We start from the raw sequence: 12018 nt of genomic DNA, 5'->3' as shown, positions 1-12018 counted from the left end.
TACTGTGACATTAACAGGTAATTGCAGTTATAGGCTTAAAAACACGCCTAGTAATGCTATATAACTTCAACTTCAAAAACTGATATTATTTCAGTGCTGGCTAGACATCAGGGAGATGCCAGAAAAGCTGGCTTTGGTTTCTTTTGGGATAATTTCATTGTAGGTTATTGCTGTCACGTATTTTGAAAACTCTGATGCAAATCACCTGACACAGCATCCTGTGATGAATATCCTAAGTGATCGATAGATAGACAATAGAGTAGACTACAATCAACTGATGGTTGTGGGTTACTTTGCAGCTGTATTGTCCAGTCCTGTCCACACAGGCGCAAACATCCTGGTCTGCATCACAGGTTTGGATGTCCGAACCAGCCATTTTGCAGATGCAGGAAATGCATTGAGGGAAGTCCCGGTAGCCCAGCCAACACTCACTGCACTTCTTTCCGTGAGACTGTTCCCGGCACAAGCAGCAGCCTGTGTTGAGGTTACACTGCTGGGTCATTGAGCCCACCTGGTTACAGCCACAGGCCTGTGGAGGAGAGTGTCAGGTATTCATAATCAATACACCATTAGATTAATCAATAACCAGTCACAAAGGGTTAATCCATCAGCTTCATAATGTTAAACAATCCACAAACTTTCCACAAAGCCAGACTGAACCAGTGTGGAGGCGGGCAGGTGAGATAAGGTGAGGTATATTTAGGGCTGTGGCGGTCATGACATTTTGTCAGCCAGTTATTGTCATGCAAAAGGCTGCCGGTCTCATGGTAACTGACCGTTAATTAACATAAAAACGTTTAGCATCTCCAGGCCTCCACACGTACAAGCCCCTGATGCATCCCTTTGGAACATCTATGTTTTAAAAAGTCTAGTAAATCAATTTAATACACACCATCACAATAAATCCATTACTTATTTTAGTCAGGTCTAAAGAAACATATGAAGAAAATGTATTTCAGAAGATCGGAATACGAGTTGGCCTACTGTAGGCCTATGTTATCTGGCTATGCTCCATGCCATAGGCTGCAGATTTGTTAATTTAGCTGACAAGATATGCTTATAAGTCCTGTTCCATTATTTAATTTGATATGATTTTATAATAAAAATAATATAATTGAACAATAAAATAGAAAGGATAGTTTTCCCATTATGGAGAGAGTGCTCATATGAAGTGACTATGTTGAGAGTAAAAGTGATCATTTGAAACAAATAAATAAAATACTAAAATACTAGATTTAGAGTTATTTGGCAACTTTAGTTGTGACTGATACAAACCTTATAATGTCTTAGAAATCAATACATATATGGTCTGCATGATGCGACTGTAGGCTATTGATGATTTGAGAAAGTACCTAAGAAAGCTTGCTCTGTTCCTTGCCTCAGGCTGCATAGCTGTTGTCTCATCAAGTGATCATATTTTTATCCATCAGACTATTCTCAATTTAATCTCCTCTTGACTAATATGCAAACTTAGTTTAGATTTAGAATGGCCCATTCGTCAAATTGGCAGGAACAGAGGCAGGGGAAGAAGACATGTCATCTGTATGCACTGGAATAGCTAATGGAGGCCACACGTTTTGTAGGCTATTTCAGTTTTATAGCGGAGCATGTGGTTAATATGAGCAGCTGAGAAATAATTATAAGGACACCTTTTTCTATCCATGCATCAACCACTGTTTGAGAAGCATGCTCTCGCTGCCCCGAACGGTGATATTCTGCCCAAACTCTGTATGCGATGGGCTCTCCAACCTGGTTCCTGCAGTTACCCAGTGCTTAATTTGGGAAACCAAGTGAAATCTGTTCGGGAACATGGATAGTAACATGTTTTCATTAAACTGATGACAGCCCCTCTGTGTGCTGGAGAAAGGAACAAAGGAACGAGAGGAGGAGATGGAAACATATGGCGGTGAGATATTCTGTATAGCTAAAGATAACAGGTCACCCAATGAATTATGAAAATATAAAATATGCCTTCTTACAAGGCTATTCAAAATCAAATTCACTAACTCTAGGCTAACTGTAAGCTACACTGCACAATCAATGAACCAACAGCATCGCCTAGGGCTATACATTCTCTCCCAGACTCATGGATGTACATTTTGGAGCGTAGCATAAGGTAACCAGTCCATCGAGTATGCATAATAATGCAGTCCACGATTACTCTAACTTGTTTAATTTTGGAGTATAAGCTAGACCAATTATCTACCAAAGACATTTTAAATCAGTTTTGTATTGTGTTTTTCTACCATGCCTAATATGTGGTAGGCTACGTATTGTCAGGCTTGGGCTCATAAAACTATTGCATATGCATAAGATCTAATATGCAAATGGTTTGTTTTGAATTAAAGAGCTGTCCATTTTGTTGTTAGGCTTTGAAACAACATCCACAACAACCATGTTTTACAGTGTTTCAACCTGTTCAACCTGTTTCAACTTCTTTCTTCAAATTGATAGGCCTACAGTTGACGATGTGTTTTATGTGAATTCCGATGGCATTTGCATTGATGTCAGAGTGGTTAGAGAGACAATAGAGCCCTGAGTACCAGGTCATTAAGACTTGATATTCGTTAGCAAGTTGTGTACTATCTAAGCATGTCCAGAGTGCATAAAAGGAGAATACCATGACTCAACGGTCACATGGAATTTTACTGCGGTCATGACTCATGACTGCCAATGTGGCGGGAATATGGTCACTGCAACGGCCCTAGGTAAAGTGTGGGCCCCTTCCGGGGGAGTCATATGGGAGCTCTCTCTGGGGGTGCTGGGAGTCCTGGCGGGATGTGTCCACCGCCCATGTGGACACAGTCGCCTCAGAGGCGGGAGCGGACATGGACGGCTGACTGATTGACAGAAAGCATTAGCCTCTGAGCAGCAACCAGGTAATGTGTTGGGATGACCGATATGTGTGTGTCTGTGTGGTAGAAGTGTCTGCTTACTCTTGTTTGCGCAGCTAAATAATAGCCCTACTGTGTGTGTAAAGTGGTCGGGTGTAGAGTGGTTGTGTGTAGTGTGGTTGTGTGTAGAGTGGTTGTGTGTAGTGTGGTTAGCGTTGCATGCAATCTCACCAATCTCACTCAACATGCAGGGATTATTTAAAACAGAGCCACATCCATTGTAGCTTTTTACACCACCTCTAGATCAAAGAAGTTCAAAGGGATATGTCATTGACTTTAATGGCATCTGCTTAAAAGTATTTTCTCCACATGGCTAAAGTCGGAAAGTGATGCTCAAAAGCCATGGATGGCTTGTTACCAGTCATGAATATAAATCAAATCAAATTGTGTCACATACACATATTTAGCAGATGTTATTGCGGGTGTAGCGAAAGGCTTGTGTTCCTAGCTCTAACAGTGCAGTAGTATCTAACAATTCACAACAACACATACAAATCTAAAAGTAGAACAATGGAATTAAGAAATATATAAATATTAGGATGAGCAATGTCAGAGTGGCATTGACTAAAATACAGTAGAATAGAATACAGTATATACATAAGAAATGAGTAAAGCAGTATGTGAACATTATTCAAGTGACTAGTGTTCCATTGATATATTTCATATTATACATATTATAATCCGAATGGCCACAGGTTAATTAAGAGAAAAGCATATATATTCAATCCCTTAATCACATTACAGTCTTAACTATATGGGAATAACAGGCTGGATAAATATCTGAGAGACATAGACCTACTTCATAACAGCGACCACAGACCAAGCAGTGGATACTCCTCAGAGGAGGAAGGGGCCTCTTCAGTGAAATTTAATGAAAATAAAAAGTGAAACACTTTTACATAAAACTATACTAAATATATTCACGTCACCAAATAATTGATTAAAACACACTGTTTTGCAATCAAGGTCTACAGCAACTTCAACAGCACTCTCTGGGGTAGCACCATGGTGTAGCCGGAGGACAGCTAGCTTCTGTCAACCTCTGGTTACATTGACTTCAATACAAAACCTAGGAGGCTCGTAGGCCTCACCCCCTTCCATAGACCTACATGGTAATTATGATCACTTCCGGAGGACGACCTCCAACCAATCAAAGCTTTTGCAGTATGAACTGTCATGAGGTGGAGCATTATCCCCCTCTCTCTCTCACCACGTCTCTCTTCCCCCTACACCCAGGCTCTGCTATCGCAGGTCCTAAATTCCTAGAGGAGTCTCTCTCCTCATGGCCAGGCAGAGAGGTTTCGCAGGAGAACAAAGGAACCTCTTCTCCATCATAGAACTTGAGAACAGAACAATGTCCATGTTTTGGAGAATGTGTACACAGTCTGGGGAGAATCCAGCTACGACTGGTCCATTTCGTTTAATGTTTGTGAAACTCATAAGAGACAAAACAGCCACATTACCATAACTCTGTTTATACAAGAGTCTCAGTTCTGAGGCTTGCATTTAATTGTTGTATAAAATGAACGAGTAAAGATTAAACTATTTGTGAAATTATGTAATGTGATTTTAAACTGTTTAACCTTTCTGGCGCAGGCGTTTTGCTAGCGACTCACCTCGACAACATCCGGTGAAATTGCAGAGCATGAAATTCAAATGAAAGAAATAGAAATATTTAACATTCATGAAAATACAAGTCTCATACATCAAAATAAAGCTTAATTTCTTGTTAATCCAGCTGCTGTGTCAGATTTCAAAAAGTCTTTACGGCGAAAGCACACCATGCGATTATCTGAGGACAGCGCCCCGCATTCAAAAGCATGAAAAACATTTTTCAACCAGGCAGGTGCGCCACGAAAGTCAGAAATAACGATATAATAAAAGCCTTACCTTTGAAGATCTTCTTCTGTTGGCACTCCAAAAGGTTCCAGCTACATCACAAATTGTCATTTTGTTCGATAAAGTCCTTCTTTATAACCCCAAAAACTCTGTTTAGCTGGGCTCTTCATTCAATAATCCACCGGTTTCCCTCCTTCAAAATGCATACAAAATGAATCCCAAATGTTACCAATAAACTTCTCCAAACACGTCAAACAACATTTATAATCAAACCTCAGCGACCATAATACGTAAATAAACTATACAATTTAAGACAGAGATTCGTTATTGTCTTTACCGGAGATAAACAACAAAGAACGTGTTCTCATCCACACGCATGAAAACACGACAGACAAAATGGGAGCCACTTAGAAAAACTACAAATTCTAGCTAATTTTTCAAAAAACCAGCCTGAAACTCTTTCAAAAGACTGTTGACATCTAGTGGAAGCCCTAGGGACCATAATAAACAATGGATGCCATTGAAAACAGTGGTAGGCTGAAATGTTTTTTGGGGGGATGGTTTGTCCTCTGGGTTTCGCCGGCCATATCTGTTATACTCACAGACATTATTTTAACAGTTTTAGAAACTTTAGAGTGTTTTCTATCCAAATCTACCAATTATATGTATATCATAGTTTCTGTGCCTGAGTAACAGGCAGTTTACTTTGGGCATGCTTTTCGTCCGGACGTCAAAACACTGCCCCCTAGCGCAAAGAGGTTAATGAAGGAAACTCCACAGACATTGATCTGGCGTCATGGGACAGCCCTTTCCTACTGTTCTGGATATAACCCCCACCGTGGGAATTTCCCAGGAGACCAAGCTTACCTTGATCACCGAGAAGGCTAAGGTTTGAGTAGAGACATTAAAACCTGAGTATAAGCTAAGGTTGTAATGGTTGTTGAAAATCTGAGACTATCGATACTGACAGAATAAGAGCAAATCTTCGATACTAATTACTAGTGTGCAGCTAAGAATTGTGTACTAGTCTGCAGCTAGGAATTGAATGCGAAGGCCGACAACCGCCGAAACATCTATTCTATAAGAACATTTCTGAAGTGGAAGTATCCATTCTAACCACGAAAGACGGGCGGATGAACTTCCAACAGAAAGAAGGACAATTCCAATAGAGATCATGACGACACACTGAGCGTGAATATATTTATTGATTGCAATTATTCCCGAATGAGTGAGCGTTCATGTGCAAAGGATTAGCAATTTAATTGTTAAAATTGTCAACTGTGTAGTGTCTTTTGTCTTTCGTGCCTTTCTCAGTCCCTTTGTTTACCAAGCTGCCATGCCGGTTTAGCCCACTAGGGCACATCCCCTATCATTTCCTTGTAACCATATCTACTTTGTTTGTTTGTGCATTTCTGTGATTATTTAGTTAGTTAATAAATAAATGAATGAGACAATTGATGTATGGATGATTCATAGTGAAGACTGGGTTCATGCAGATAACCAACAATTTACGACATTTGGAATGAGATTAACGTGAGGTTAAGAATAATTCATTAATTAGAAGACTAAATGATCAGATATTAAAATATCTGAAAGCTATATTAGGAAAATTATAACTTTGCAATCTGAAGATTTTCTTTGGTGCCCTGACTTCCTAGTTAATTCCATTTACATGATTAGTTTAATCACGTAATAATCATTACAGAGAATTTATTTGATAAAATAAGTCTTCAGGTTAATGACGCTAAAGACATAACAGAACTGACCTATGATTGGATGTTGTCCATCCAATCATAGGATTAGGATCAGAGAATGAACCTACTGTGTTGTATTGGGGTTCTAAGTGTTGAGAAGCTTGGTGAGTTGGTGACATTACTGGATAGAAATTGAAAAGGGATCGTTTTTTTGGGGATATTATTCAATTCAAATTAGTTTATTCAAATTACAGGAGACAGAGGGGGTAGATTATAAATGTTTTTCTTGGTTTTAGAACTTTATTTTTGTGCCTAGTTTGTGCAATTTAGTTCAATTTGCCTTGCTAATTTCGGTAGCCAGTAGCTAGCTACAAAGTCGAGTGTGTAGTTTTCATGTTGAAGAACCCCTATCATTCTCTGGGGTACACGGAAAAGGTACGAATTAAATCCGAGGGTCGACCACTGCCTGAGATCAGTTTCATGAAGAAGGATGAAATGGTGCGGGCATTCAATACCAACTGGTATCAAATGTATAGCTGGTTAACATGGAGCCTTTCATCAAGCCGCCTGTATTGCTGGCCTTGCCTGCTTTTTGGAAAATCTGAGCCTTGGGCGACAGGGGAGTATATTGGCCTGAAGAACATCTATCGATCAGCTAAACGTCAAAACAAAAGCAGGGAGCATATAAATGCCCACATCAGATCATGACGAAAGTCTGCGTATTCAAACTGTGCAACACAACAAGAAAGTAAGAAGAAACAGGGATGTTCTCAAGCGGCTCATCAACACCACTGCGTTTTTGGGCCTGCAAGAATAGGCTTTTAGGGGACATGACGAGAGGGAAAGTTCAGCTAACAAAGGAAACTACAAGGAGCTTGCAGAGGTAGTTGTATGTTACGATGCTTTACTTGCTGAACATATGGAACTTTCAACTGTCTTTTCTGGGATGTCGAAATCAATGCAGAATGATTTAATAGCTTCCATCGCATCATCAAGTAAAAGTTTGATTAAAGAGAGAGGTTGACGCAGCAAATTCTTTCACGTGCGCTCAAGTAGGCTTTCCACTTTCCTCCAGTATTTATTTAGCAAAGATGTTAACACAAGCAAAAAAAAGAATTACATAATTGTTGCAGCAGCCTAGGCTACACCTGAAGATTAGAGATCTGACATGCTGTAATGGAATGAAAACAAGACCATTTTTCAGTCTGGTCAAATGAAGACTACTAATAAGAGTTGCTGCATACAGCCTATGCGCTGTATGCAGTGCACTTACCCTGACCAGATGGACAGGGTAAACTAATTGGTAACGTTATGTATTTATAGTGTTTGTGTGACAGGAGAAAATGTGAATGTGATCAAATGTTGTTTATATTCAAAATTGGGTTGCATAGGCCTGCATGATGCAAACATGCATAAACCAAGCTCAGCTCTGTTAGTTCTATTGTCTATCAGCTGTTGTCTCCGTGTCTGGGTAGAGGAAATTTGGTCTACATTTCATTCATATTGTTGGAATTGGCTAAACTTTGATCATTTAGGTAGTAAATGAATGATAGGAAATGAAAGAGCCTAGGTGTTCTGTTAGAAGATAATGGTTCTCTGAAGAAAGACAGAAGGCTTTGGCATGTGTTTGATGGAGGAGAGGAGAGCGATGTGTTGATATTGGGAAAACAGATGGATATCTGTGGATTAGGTGAAGGAGGGGTTGAGGTCAGGAGGTGAGGGGTGAGGTCAGCTCCCCTTAAAGGAGTAATTAAGGTTAGTATCTGGTTACCTTCCTTCCTGTGGAGCCATAAACTGTAAGGAGGAGGAGTGTCTTAAGTAGGATGTATATAAACTGTGATGTCTGAAATGTTTTGCTGTCTGATTACAGCTGTACAGAACCTTTGGGAATGATTAAACTTGGTTAAAGCTTCTCTAGTGTCTGTGAGTTATTTACTCTGAAAATAAAAACCTAACAGTATGAACAAGTATAAGGTTGCTGCAGTTTGACAGGGTGATTAGGAAAAACTGGTCCCATCATAGCCCTTATAAAAAAACTTTTACGACGGATTAATCACTGACATTCCCATAGGGTCCAGAATTTTCCTGGTTAGGTTAACAGATAAGGAAAAACTCTGGGCCCCTGGGGGTAAAAATTGCCCCACCAGACTGCTTGCAGCTGTCAGTTATCGTCAGGTATGTGGATAATCGGGGCTTTATTCAGGAACGTTCCTTGAGCTACTTTGATGTGTCAAGTGGGCGAGATGCGCAGTCTGTGTTTGACTTTATGCATTTTGAGATGTCTGAGTTTAACATCATGGAGAAACTTTATTGTTCAAACCTACGATGGCGCAGCTGTATCTGCTATCCTGTTCCCTGATTAAGAGGTGATGACCACTCCACTCCACTATCATTGTCAACTCTCTCCTGACATGAACTGAAGCCATGTTTCATGTGCCCTCTCATCCACTGGCAAATTGAATGTTTCCTCTTCAAGCACTGTGAATACCCCTATTAATTTTATTTAATTACTGTATGTAAAGTTAATCGCATACACAATCACATTATTACACATCAATGATTTTACTTCTTGCTTGGACTAACTATTTTGTTTTAGCTCTTTTGTCTAACTGTGTGGTGTGTTATGTTATTGTTTATCGTCTTCCCAGTCAAATCCTGTCCTGCACTGAAGTCAAGCCTCTCAATTCATGCCTCATACCCTCATTCAATCACTGCTGTGATCCCTTCCCAACACTGTGTAAGTAGCCCTCTCATTCCCATTCCCCATAATATTGTATAATAAATGCCTTTATTAACTGCTTCAGGTTAAAATAATTTGTCTTTGATGATTTTTGAAACACACTTTGTCATCTCCGTGCGTTCCACGCCTATACCGGGGGTCTCCCATCCTCCACCATTTTTAAAGTCACCAGCCTCCACTGAGACTAAGGTGAAATAACTGAACTTTTAAACACAAGTTCAATTAAGATGAAGCCGTAAGGTAGACTGAATTATTAATTATCACAATGTAAAGGGCAAGTCTTGATTAGAGGGCAATTAAATAATAATTTGCTTATGAAGATCCAAATGCCATGCTAAGGTCTTATTTGTTGATTTCGCCTCAGCTTTTATTAATACAATCCAGCCCTCCAACTTGGCTCAGAGACTGATATACACTTTCTCATTAGATAGAGGCCTGGTGCTGTGGATCCTTGATTTCCTTAGCAAAGGGACACAGTAGGTCAATATGGGATAGTGGATGTTGGACAAGTGCACCACTAGCGTGGGATCTCCTCAAGACTGTGTACTTTCTCCTCTTTTGTACATCTTGTACACTAATGACTGTAAACCCCTGGTAATGTTTGCAGAGGACACAGCACTGGTCATCCTCCAGGGTGTTGAAGAGGAGCACGGGCCAGTCTTGGAGGACTTTTTGACGTGGTGTGACAACTCTCACTTAGTGCTCAATACTACAAAAGACCAAACAAAGAGATGCTCAAAAACTTCCCCACAGAATGTTGTCAAGGGGCAAGACATAAAGGTAGTGGAGGAGCAAGGGTGCAACTTTCACTGTGGGGCACCTTCAATTCTGACATTGCATTTTTGGCCCCCTTAGTTTTATTTTTGGAATCTGATACAAAACGAGGCAACGGTGTGCTTTAGGACCATACGGACGCCTCCGAGCGGTCGGTTAGGCTGTTTGGGGTGTTTTTCCGACTGAAAAAATAAAAATAATAATAACAATAATTATGTCCCTCCCACTTCTAAAACAGAATTTGCGTTGAGTTTAAATATCTGGGTGTTGTACTTGACCACAAGCTACAATGAGGAAAGTGTGTACTAAGGACAGCAAAAACTATTTTAATGTTGATAGTTTTCTATTGTCACTGTTTAACAAGTCATTAATTGAATGTATCTTAACATATTTTATCATCTGCTGGTACGGAAATGGTAATGTCTCTCTGAGAAATATGTTAAGATTTTTTTTTAGCTCTGCTAGTAGGGTGCTAGGGGTCAAGCAGATGGGTCTGGAGGTCATTTATGATATAAGAGCCTTCACAAAAGCCCATAAGGTACTGATGGACCCCACAGACATCCTCTTTACCAGGAATTTGAGCTTCTCCCCTCGTGGCGACGTTACAGCGTACAAGGGCACAAAACAATAGGGCCAAACTATCCTTTGTCCCAATGGCAGTAAGGCTACTGAATGTTTAAAACCACAAATAGGACCAGCAGGCTGGCCTACAGCTACCATTGTAGTTGACAGAGTGGTTTGTTGTTTATAGTGTATATAGTGTACAGATGATCATTGATGAACATAACTTTTTCTACCAGTATTTACTGTCTGTATATGTCCTTTGTCTATCTTCCATTATGTATTGTTATGTATGCACAGAGCCACAACAAATTTCATTGGGATAATAAAGCCATTGTCTATTATCACATCGATTGAAGGGTCTTGTGGGGGCTGGATATTTCCAAGAATCCTCTATCACCTCTCTAGAATGTAGATTACAGTATGGCTGTGTTTACACAGGCAGCCCAATTCTAATCTTTTCTTCAACTAATTGGTCCTTTGACCAATTAGATCAGAAAAATATGTGATGTGAAAAGATCTGATGTGATTGGTCAAAATACCAATTAGTGGAAAAAAGATCAGAATTGGGCTGCCTGTGTAAACACAGCCTATGTAAATGGGTCCTATTGTGCATTCAATTGTTTGTTCAATGCCTCAAGGATTTACAATTACATTTAGATGAACAGTCTAAAGAATGCTGTTCTACATTCATACCTAACTGCATGTACAGTCGTGGCCAAAGGTTTTGAGAATGACACAAATATTAATTTCCACGAAGTTTGCTGCTTCAGTCTCTTTAGATATTTTTATCAGATGTTACTATGGAATACTGAAGTATAATTACAAGCATTTCACAAGTGTCATAGGCTTTTATTGACAATTACATGAAGTTGATGCAAAGAGTCAATATTTGCAGTGTTGATCCTTCTTTTTCAAGACCTCTGCAATCCACCCTGGCATGCTGTCAATTAACTTCTGGGCCACATCCTGACTGATGGCAGCCCATTTTTGCATAATCAATGCTTAGAGTTTGTCAGAATTTGTGGGGTTTTGTTTGTCTACCCGCCTCTTGAGGATTGACCACACGTTCTCAATGGGATTAAGGTCTGGAGAGTTTCCTGGCCATGGACCCAAAATATTGATGTTTTGTTCCCCGAGCACCTAGTTATCAATTTTTCCTTATGGCAAGGTGTTCCATCATGCTGGAAAAGGCATTGTTCGTCACCAAACTGTTCCTGGATGTTTGGGAGAAGTTGCTCTTGAAGGATGTGTTGGTACCATTCTTTATTCATGGCTGTGTTCTTAGGAGTGAGCCCACTCCCTTGGCTGAGAAGCAACCCCACACATGAATGGTCTCAGGATGCTTTACTGTTGGCATGACACAAGACTGATGGTAGCGCTCACCTTGTCTTCTCCAGACAAGCTTTATTCCGGATGCCCCAAACAATCGGAAAGGGGATTCATCAGAGAAAATGACTTTACCCCCATCCTCAACAGTCCAATCCCTGTACCTTTTGCAGAATATCAGTCTGTC

General features: G+C 40.1%; 1 pseudogene; it reads right to left on the bottom strand.

Annotated features, from left to right (window-relative positions):
* Positions 1–12018, bottom strand: part of LOC115107469 (laminin subunit alpha-2-like) — a 151068-nt pseudogene that overhangs the window by 60718 nt on the left and 78332 nt on the right.

Source organism: Oncorhynchus nerka, linkage group LG24 (assembly GCF_034236695.1).
Source record: "Oncorhynchus nerka isolate Pitt River linkage group LG24, Oner_Uvic_2.0, whole genome shotgun sequence".
Lineage (NCBI taxonomy): Eukaryota > Metazoa > Chordata > Actinopteri > Salmoniformes > Salmonidae > Oncorhynchus > Oncorhynchus nerka.
The sequence above is the reverse complement of the archived record's forward strand: the minus strand, read 5'-3'. Positions and strand labels throughout refer to the sequence as shown.